This window comes from Nannospalax galili, unplaced genomic scaffold (genome assembly GCF_000622305.1).
Source record: "Nannospalax galili isolate Female #2095 unplaced genomic scaffold, S.galili_v1.0 scaffold5556, whole genome shotgun sequence".
Classification (NCBI taxonomy): domain Eukaryota; kingdom Metazoa; phylum Chordata; class Mammalia; order Rodentia; family Spalacidae; genus Nannospalax; species Nannospalax galili.
In genome coordinates, this window is record NW_008337823.1 from 23,195 (window position 1) to 33,141 (window position 9,947).

The 9,947-nt window shown below is 41.2% G+C and overlaps 1 pseudogene; it reads right to left on the reverse strand.

Moving 5' to 3' along the window:
- Positions 1-1,260: 1,260 nt before the first annotated feature.
- Positions 1,261-9,947, reverse strand: part of LOC103733858 — a 28,678-nt pseudogene continuing 19,991 nt past the window's right edge.

Genomic DNA, 9,947 nt, shown 5'->3' on the forward strand with positions numbered 1-9,947 from the left:
GAGGTGAGGGTGGGGCCAGGTCCAGAAGCAGTGCTCCTGGGGCCCAAGGAAGGAACTAAGTTGGTCTGGGTGAAAAAGATCAGGAAGCACTATTGGTCCCCCAGGTGTCTGGGGACCCAAGACTAGGACTGGCACAGGGTCCAAACTAGGAGCAGAGAACAGCGGGGGAGATGGAAGGGTGAATGCGGCTGGGGGAGTCAAGGAGCAGAGGGCTGCACAATAGACCTAGCCCAAGAGGCCTTAGGTTGATGATTGGTCTTTTAAATTCAGTGTTCTGAGATATCTCTAGGAGGTTCTTCTTGTCAAACTCTTCTACAGGATTGGTGGGGTTTTGTGTGGACATAGTGTTTTGGCTTTCCGTTTTGTTATTCTTCCATTGTGGTTTTGGCATGTGAATTTCTTTGGTTGTTTATGATACTGATGTGAGAATTAAATTGAAGTATGCTTCTGTTTGTATTATCCAGGTGCCTAGATCCTTTCTTTATTGGTTATATAAATCTGATTGGTACAGGGTTTAGGTTCTCTCAGGTTTATTTCAGAGGGAACTGATGGCTTCAGATCAGCTATTCAGGGGTACACACAGAAGCCCAAATCAGGTTCCAGTCAAGTACACTCAGGCTTCCTTCACCATGTGGAAGCAGGATCCAGGCTCTCTCTGGCAGTCCCATGCATTGTCAACCCTATGCCAGAGGGAGGCCAGAGGGGGGCTAGAACTTGGCATGGTCTGCTGAGATCATAGCTGCTACACTGATGGAGATCTGAACCCACCCTCTCAGGCTGTCTCCTAGGATCTCAGCCTTATCCTACCAGAGCCAGATCTGCCCTGGGGCCTTGGAAGGGACCTCACAAATCCCAGGTAGGGGGATGGTATGGCACAATTAGGGGAAGCTCATCACCATGTGGAGGCAGGATGGGGGTGGGGCTGTCAGGCTGTCCCCTGGGTTCTCAGGCCCTCTGGTAGTTGGAGGCCAGAGGGAGGCCAGAGCCCAACACTATCTGGAGGTCTGCTGAGCTCTGAGCTGCTACCCAGAGGGAGGTCCGGACCCAATCTCTCAAGCAGTCTCCCAGGATCTCAGCCTTAGCCTACCCTACTTTTATTTATTTCATTTATAGACTTGGATATCATGGGTTTTAATTGTAAAGCAGATTCTTCTTAAGGTTGGGTCCTGTGACTCTGTTGTTCAGATACTGCAGCTCTTTTGTGGTCAGTGAGTATTATTTCTTCAAGTCATCAAGCACACTTTGCTTTGTGATTTTGGTCTATGCACCTGGGTTTGTACCAATATTTGTACATTTTTTTCTCATATTTTCTTCTATCTTTGACCTAAATCAGCAAACAAAAGATTTCCAATATGACTGGGTGGATGAATCTAGGGTGGTGCTCCATGTGGTGAATTCACCTCCTGCTCTCCAGTAGTGCTTATGCAGGAATAGCCCAACACCTGGTAAAATAAATAAATGGTCACTTGCTTCAAAGGTAGAGCAATATTCAATGAAAAATAATTGATTGTTTTATGTATATGCCATACATTGATAGCCTGAGGACTGTGGAAGACCACACTGTGGTCTCATTCATGTGAAGGAATGGTATTTGCAAAAATTGCATTACAGAAGGGAGATTTTTTCCAACAGTTTCAGAAACCATTTAATCTATAGTTTATTTGAACAGCTTTCTTCTACTTTCCTCATAGCAGGATCCAAAGCTGCATTCATAATTTCTTTAAAGAACTCAGTATTTTTTATCTCCTGGTGCTCAATGCTCATCAAGTCACTTTGTAGGAAGATCAAGTTGTTCCACAGATGGTCACAGAACAGATCCAAACCTGGATTCAGTACTGCTTTTATCTACAGCTATTTCTGTGGACTCATGCATGGCAGTGAGAACGGCACTCATGGTTTCACCTAAAATCATTTTTAAAGAGCTTTTATTCTCGCACTTCCTTGATATTTTTAATTTTGTTAACCAAGTCTTTCTTGGCCTTTTTGAAAGCCATTAATTTCACCAGCTTTTCTTCTAGTGTCTGAAATAAGCACATCTTTAACAATTAGTAGCTTATATTCAAACTTTGCTTTCCATTGAATCAATATTTCACTGTGGGTCTTCTTTAAAATATTTTTCAAACTCTTGCTTCAAGGCTTCATATTTCTTAGTATCTGGTTCTTCAAATGTGCTTGCTGTGACTGTCAGAATTTTCCCATTCTGAATCTGATTGTTCAGCTGATTCTGTAGGTCTACGATGTGATTCCTCAGATCCCAGGTAAAGTGGTTATACACGGTTTCCAGTTTGCTCATGGCGATGATCTCTTGGGTGTTCCTGAAACTGAAAATGAAGTTCTCACTGAACAAGGCTTTCCACAAATCTTGAACTGAGAATTCTATATCAGAGATCTTCATGATGCTTCTCCTGGCTTCCTGTTGAGCAGTTAACAGTATTCTGCTTTTCAGTTTGTGCACACTATGGCTATAGGGAGGATTGGGAGGGGCCATTGGGGAATTGTCATTCCAGAGGTGGGCAGTCATAAACATGATTATTGACATCAAACTTAATGACATCACTAAAGTGGGTGACGTGTAAGCACTGTTCTTATTCAGCAGTAATTCTGCAATTTCATCCAGTCTCTGCTCTAGTCTCCATTGTCCTTCCATAGTTTGGTCTTTAGCTGTAACTTCTCCCACATTCTGATGGACAAAGAGGCAACTGGGAGAGATTTTCACTTGTTTCATCCTCAGAAAGACTTGGACGGCTATCTGTAGGATATCTTGCATTTCTGAAGGAATCTCCCCAAAAATATTGATCAGAGTCAAGTTTCTAAGTCCAATGACAAAGATTTCCTAGTCTTGGATTTATTATCATATTTTAGGGCAGAAAGTCCTTCTGTGTCTACAAACAGCACAAAGCCAAAGCCAAGTTCCTTTGTGAACGTCTCCTCCACCTTCAGGAGCTGCATGTAGGCCCCCCTGGTGCACCTGCCTGCACTGACTGTGAACTGCAGCCCCAAAAGGGCATTCAGCAGGGTGGACTTCCCGGAGCTCTGCAGGCCAGGACAGAGAAAACAAATATCTGTTTGTCTCAAGGTTTCCCTTAGATTGTATCAAACAGCTGCAACCCACTTCAAAGGTACATTTGCACATACCCATCCATCAGCTCAGTGGGACCTCCAGATATCATCAGGTCTACAGAAAGTTGGAGAAGGTAAAGAAAAAGGCTATCTCTAGTATGGCAAGTTTCTTCCAGAGCTTCATAGATCTAGCAAACTTCTCTGAGAAGTTGCTCAATACTGAAAGTACAGTCATTAATCTCTGTACAGGTGGCTTCTATCTCACTATGCTAGAGTTACAGGCTGTTACTTTTTATGTCTTCCTGGTTTTCTGTTTGTATTATTGACAACAAATATGTATGCTTCCTGTTCAACTAAGTATCCTGTAATGAAGCTTTCCAGAAACAGTCAGCCACTGTAAAAAGTAGTTATTGTGGGTTTCTGGAAAACAGATTGAATGAAATTATTGAGAGGAAGTGTTTTTCAAACTATCGATATCAAGTTATTTTTCATCTGTCTCAGTATCACTTTTGTGATGCTCAATGTTCTGTTTCCTTTTTTCTCTCAGATAATAATTTGTCCTTTTTGTACCAATGGAGAGCTACTATAGTCTCTGCCTTCTTTTTGGCCTCCTTGTAGTCTATCTGGCCTTCATCAACAAGGAATTGTTGTCTGTGAGCAATCTGGGAACAGTCCTCTAAGCTGAGGGCAGCATCAGAGAACTCTAGCAAATGTTTGATTATAGTAGTCAGCTCTGCTGATAATTCTGCCTCATTTCTATTCTTGATCTCAATTCTTACTCTTCTGCCAGAATTATTGGGCATGAACTTTTCCTTGTCATCAAGCTAGCAAATCAAAGGTCTTGATAGCTGGCACACATCTCTGACAAGAGTTTGGTTTTCTTTACTGTCATCAGAAGCTGACATGAGGATCACAGAGAGAGAGGAGACCTTCTGCAGGAAGGCCAGCTGCTGCTTATGCTCCTTGGCATCTCTTTGAGGATTGGTGAAGGCCACACAGTTGTCAAATCCATCCTCACCTGCCCCCCCAGGACAGAGCCAGCAGATCTCCACCACTCCCCCCATCAAGACACAGTATTTGCTGCTTCCTCTGCAGTGTCTGTGATAAAACACATCATGTTTACGTTTACTGAGAAGACAGTTCATGATCTGAGATTTGGAAGCAGAGAGGCCCTTTCCAACTCTTATGAAGGACACAAATAGGGATAGAGACTCTGCACATTGGCTGATTCTTTCCACTGTAGCTCTGGTCCTTTGGTGATTTCCTTGCATCTCTCCAACTTCTAATTTGTCTGAGAGACCAGAGAGAGAATTCAATTTGAGAACAGTTGAGATTGGGTACTATTAGGGGGAGTGCATACTGACACATGGCAAGTTTTGTACTGTCTGGCAAAGTTGTCTTCACAGCAAAACTGGCCATCTGGATATCTATTGGGTGGATGTGGAGCCAGGTCTGAGTGGCTGAAGGATTAATGGAATCATCACTGTTTTCAAAGAATTCTTCATATGGGTCAAAAGCTCTAGATCCTCTTCGGTGTGTTCAGTATATAGCTGGTTTTCTATTTTTCTGATCTTTGAAGACATGATTTCTCAACTTTGTCCAGCATCAGTATCTTTTTCAGGAAGTAGACTAGAAATTCTTTCAGATTTGGACTATGTATTATACCCAGAAGTCTTACAGATCAGATGAAAGTCAGCTCTGCTCATTCTTTTTTTAGTAGCAATATTTTAGGTATAGATGCTGGAGTAAGTCTAGTAAAGCTCCATTTTCTATCACATTTCTTTACTTTTTTTCTTTATTTTTTGGCGTATGAGTCTTTTCCCTTTCATGGGAGAGGACTTGCACTTGTTTTTCACTTGTTCCGTTTGCAAAGAAGACATAGTGTCTTCATAATTCATATCAATGTGTAATCTCAAGTCTTTCTGGAAGTTTTCTCAACCATGAAAATTTTCTTCATGTTGGGTGAAGACATGTGAAACTTCTCCACAGCATGATTGTCTCATGTGCTCTCTTATATATGCTAATCATTGTGATTTCTCTTCTGTAGGCTGTGACTCTAACTGTTGTCAAGGCTGTGAGCATCAGGAATGCCTGTCCTGAGAGGTGCAAATATTTCTGAGCTCTTGATACTTATATTGGAAAGTTTGGATTTCATCTACTAGGCAGTTTAACTCTCACCCCCCAGGAAAGGCTGAAAGATGCCGTGTTTTGACTGGTAGCCTGCAGTAGCAGGAGAGCAGCAGGAGCTGCATGTCTGTCTGCTCTGCTTCTCAAAGATAATTCAAGGAGCTGAGAGCTGCGGTGACCTCGTATGTGGCCTTTCAGCTTCTTCCACTGTGTCTTGTGACTCTGATTCTTCAACCATTTCCATGAGATTGTTTTTAAGGTTTTAATGAATTCAAATAGAATATTGGGTGATTTGACTTGCTCTTCCTCTGGCTCTAACTGTTGCATCCCCTGAATGATTGACAGTGCCTGAGGAAAGTCTTTTATTTCATAAACATGACACTATAGAAGGCACCACAGCTAAGATTTAATAAACTGAGCTTTATGAGTGGATGACTTTTTTGCAAAAATTGACAGTTTGCTAGAAAATTCTGTAGATCCCAAACTGTGAGGCACATATTAATCCAAATTTTGTAACATTTTATTTTTTGACTCAGTGCATAAACTCTATCAACTTCTGAACCTGCTCCTCAGGATCAGAAACCTCCCAGGATTTCTTGCTCTCTAGGAAAATTCGAGCTTCCTTTACAGCACTCTGTGATCCCTCTCCATTCTGGCTGTGTGCAGTGATGCCAGTCAGAGTAGTGTAGCTGTTTTTCAGGTAGGCAGCCATTTGAAGTGGGTCCTTCAAATCACTTCCATGACTCCAGAGTATTATTTCCCAAATGGGTACCAGTTGAAGTCCTAGGTCAATGACAGACCAAGTTTGATTGCTGGCAACAAGACAATTTGTCCACTGGGTAATTCCATCTGCTTCTGGTGGTCCACTTGTCAGAGCTACAGATTGGTTTTGACATTTTGAACATTTGTACTGTGAGTCATTGTTTTTGAATATGCATCTGACATATTTAGACTTATACCAACATTAAATTCAAAACCACTATAACTGCCCCTTATGTAACAGTTCATGGACTCTGCTGCCTGTTGCTTCACATCAGTCAGTTGCTCACTTTTGAAACCCTCTGCAATGGCCTTCAAGCAGTAGATTCCCCCAAGGTGTACAGGGCCTTGGTGAGCATGAGAGCCAAACCTGTGGAAGAAGTTTTCAGTCCCATGCCTCAGTATTATACCATCAGTGTGTTCCAGGAAGTCTCCAATGCTTTTCAGTTCCTGGAAAGAAGCCTTGGAGAGTTGAAACTGGTCAGTATAAAAGTGTAAAGAAGCTAGTGGGACATAGCTGAGTGTGGATGAGCAGAAATATGAGTGCTCTGAGTGTGATTGGTGGTTTCTCTTTATTCTGTTTGCTTTTATCTCTACCACCTTCTAAACTGAGACCCCAGCCTTCGCCATTGAATGTCACCATTGCTATGAGGCCCAGCTTCTCCATAGTCTCAGTGAACAGAGATTCTTTATGAGAAGATGTGAATTCTTTTGTTTCTATCCATGTGCCCTGCTCTGGACCAAAGAGTGAGAATTCCCTGGGGACACTGAGTAGCTCTTCTCTCCTTTCTATCAGGTCTCTTTGGTGGCTGGTCTTGTAAATTCCCTGCAGGGCCAGTCCTCCAGAAGCCCGTCTTACCAGATCTCTGTCTGGGAGGTTTTGCCTGTGGGCCAGTGTCTGCTCTATGTGACTGAGATGTCCCTGCATGTCCTCAGTGACTTCTCTTAGGGGCACTTCAGGCAGGGGCCAGCACTCCTCAGGGATCTCCAGTGCCTGTCTCAGCTCTGCTTCTTTCCTTCTCACTGCCTCTTCCTGTCTGTGCTTCCCCTCTGACTGCAAGTCCCTCAGTGCCTGAAGTGCCTGTTCTTCCTGCCTCTGCCTTTTTTTTTCCCTCCCCTACATACTCTGGTAACTCAGGATGGAGGAAGAAGCTGGAGTCAACCTGTATTTCCACAAACAGAGTGCTATGGGAAACTCCTGCCAGGACTCTGATTACAAGAACTACTATAGGGCATATCTGGAACAGTTTAGAAGTGACTTACTTTGTCATGGTTAGAATGTAAACAGAAATATTCATGACATAGACCATTCTATGAAGTCTCAGGTAGAAATAAGGAATGCAGTATTGGAAATCAGAGAAAAGTTCAATGTTGTCAAGAAAAGGCAAGAATATGATTAAATTGTGTTAGTCAGTATGTAAAAAAACCAAGATTATACAAGAAGGATTAGACAGGATTGGTGATGAAATCACTAATGAGATATGTATGAGGGCCCAGATTTAATCCACAGCACAAAGAAAAAATGAAAATATGAATTATATAATCTGAGTACACCTATGCACAGTGTTTTGTGTAAACTACATCAGCGCTGAATACTCATTCAAAAATCAAAATACCTGGCCCAGTTTTCACTAGTGAGTTATATCACATATGTAAGAATTTATTATAATAGATTCTAATAATCCCTTTCAAGAAATAGGTCCAGGTATTATGGCTCATGCCTTTAATCCTAGCACTTGGGAGGCAGAGTCAAGTAGATATCTGTACGATCAAAGCAGCCTGGTCTATATAGTGAGTTCAAGACCCATTGGGAATACAAGAAGACCCTGTCTCAAAAGAAGAAGGAGGAGGAGGAGGAGGAGGAGGAGGGGGAGGAGGAGGAGAAATTTCTGCCAAATGTGAGACAATAATTAATTTTTGAAAATGGATTCATTTATTTTTATGGGTATGAATGCTTCCCCTGGAATTATGGACAGTTGCTAGTCAACATGTGGAAGATGGACACCCAAACTGGGTCCTCTGCAAGAGTAGCTAGTGCTCTTAACAGATAATCTATCTCTCCAGCCCCAGAAAAAACACCTCTTAATTGATCTTCTGATGCCAACATTAACCTAATACCAGACACTGATGAGGACAATGCACGAAAGCATTTGATCAAACCCTACATATAATCATGATTAAAAACTCTCAGCAAGCCAGGAAAAGTGGAGAGATTCTTCAGTCTTGTGAACAGCACCTAAAAAAAAAAAACAAAAACAAAAAAAACCCTACAGGTAATATAACGATTAATTTGGAGAAATAATGCTTTTGAACTAAGATCAGGAAGAAAATTAGGATTTCCCTTCTCAACATTCCTATTCAACACATTTCTTGAAGTCCTATGGAGTAAAACTAGGTAAGAAAAGTTAAGAAGCTCATAACCTCTTCTAGCTTACTTGCAGACCTTTTGAGACCACCTGAGAGCACATGACTCAACCTTTGGGGGTAAGCTTCCCAAATTGTGCCATATTCATCACCCTGCTTTGGGACCATCTTCAGTCCCTCTTATTTCCTCAGGACCAGGCTTTCCTGCTGGCTAGTAGGAACCTGAACTTCCTCATCCCATAACCTCTTGGTGGGCAGGCAGATCTTTTGAGACTGCCTGACTGCACCTGCCTCCAGAGCGAGATTGTCAAATCACCTTGTCCATCCCCCTGCCTTAGGACCACCTGGAGTCCCTCCAACTTCCTGCCTAAGAGTGCCTGTATAGTAAGCTAACAAAGTCGAGCCATTCCAATCCCCCTGCTTTCACGAGACGTGGGGATAGTTCAACATATGTAAATCAATATATGTAATTTACCATATAAGTAGGCACATGCACAGAAATCACAGGATCATCTTATTAGATGCAGAAAAGGCCTTTGACAAAATTCAACCTACACTTCATGATAATAGTTCTGGAGAACCTAGGCATACCGGGGACATATCTCAACATAATAAAGGAAAAATACAACTAGCCCACACCCAGCATCATACTAAGTGGAGAAAAACTCAAAGAATTCCCATGAAAATCAGGAACAAGACAAGGATGTCCACTCTCTCCAGTCCTGTCCAATACAGTACATGAAATCCTAGCAACAGTAGCAAGAGAAATGAAGGAGATAAAGGCCATACAAATTGGAAAGAAGTAAAATATGCTAATTTTCAAATGATATGATTCTATTTATAAAAACCCTAAATGTTACACCAGAAAACTCTACTATTAGAGCTGATAAATAAATTCAGCAAGGTAGTAGGATATAAAATTAACACACAGAAATCAGTAGCTGTCCTATATACAATAATAAATGTACTTAGAGAAGGAAATCATGGAAAGGATGCCATTCATGATAGTCTGTTAGACCACATAATATCATATAATGACTATCATGTCATTAATGATAGTCTATTAGACCATATAATAGCCTATAATGACTCTAACATGGAGGTGAAGGACTTGTAAAACTAAAAGCTCAAGATATTGAAGAAATTAAAGAAGATACCAGAAGATTGACGGGCTTCTCATGATTGTGGATCAATAGGATCAATATTGTGAAAATGGCCATCCTACCAAAAGCAGTCTAAAAATTCAGTGCAATACTCACTAAAATTTCAACACAATTCTTCCTTCACAGTAATTTTTTAAAATCTTAAATTTCGTATGGAAGCATAAAAATAATCCTGAAGAATAAAAGAACTGCTGAAGGCCTTGTTGTCCCTGATAGATCTCTGATAAAGGCTTAGTATCTAGACTATTCAAAAAATTCAAAAAATTAAACACCAAAAACCAAATAGGCCAATTAAAAATTGGAGGAGGGGGATTAATAGAGAGTGCTTTAAAGATGAAACACAAATATCTGAGAAATACTTTAGAATGTTCAACATCTTTTTCATTGGAGAAATGCAAATTAAAACAACTTTGAGATTTCATCTTACCCTACTCAGAATATCAAAAAATAATATCAAAAAAAGACAAATGCTAG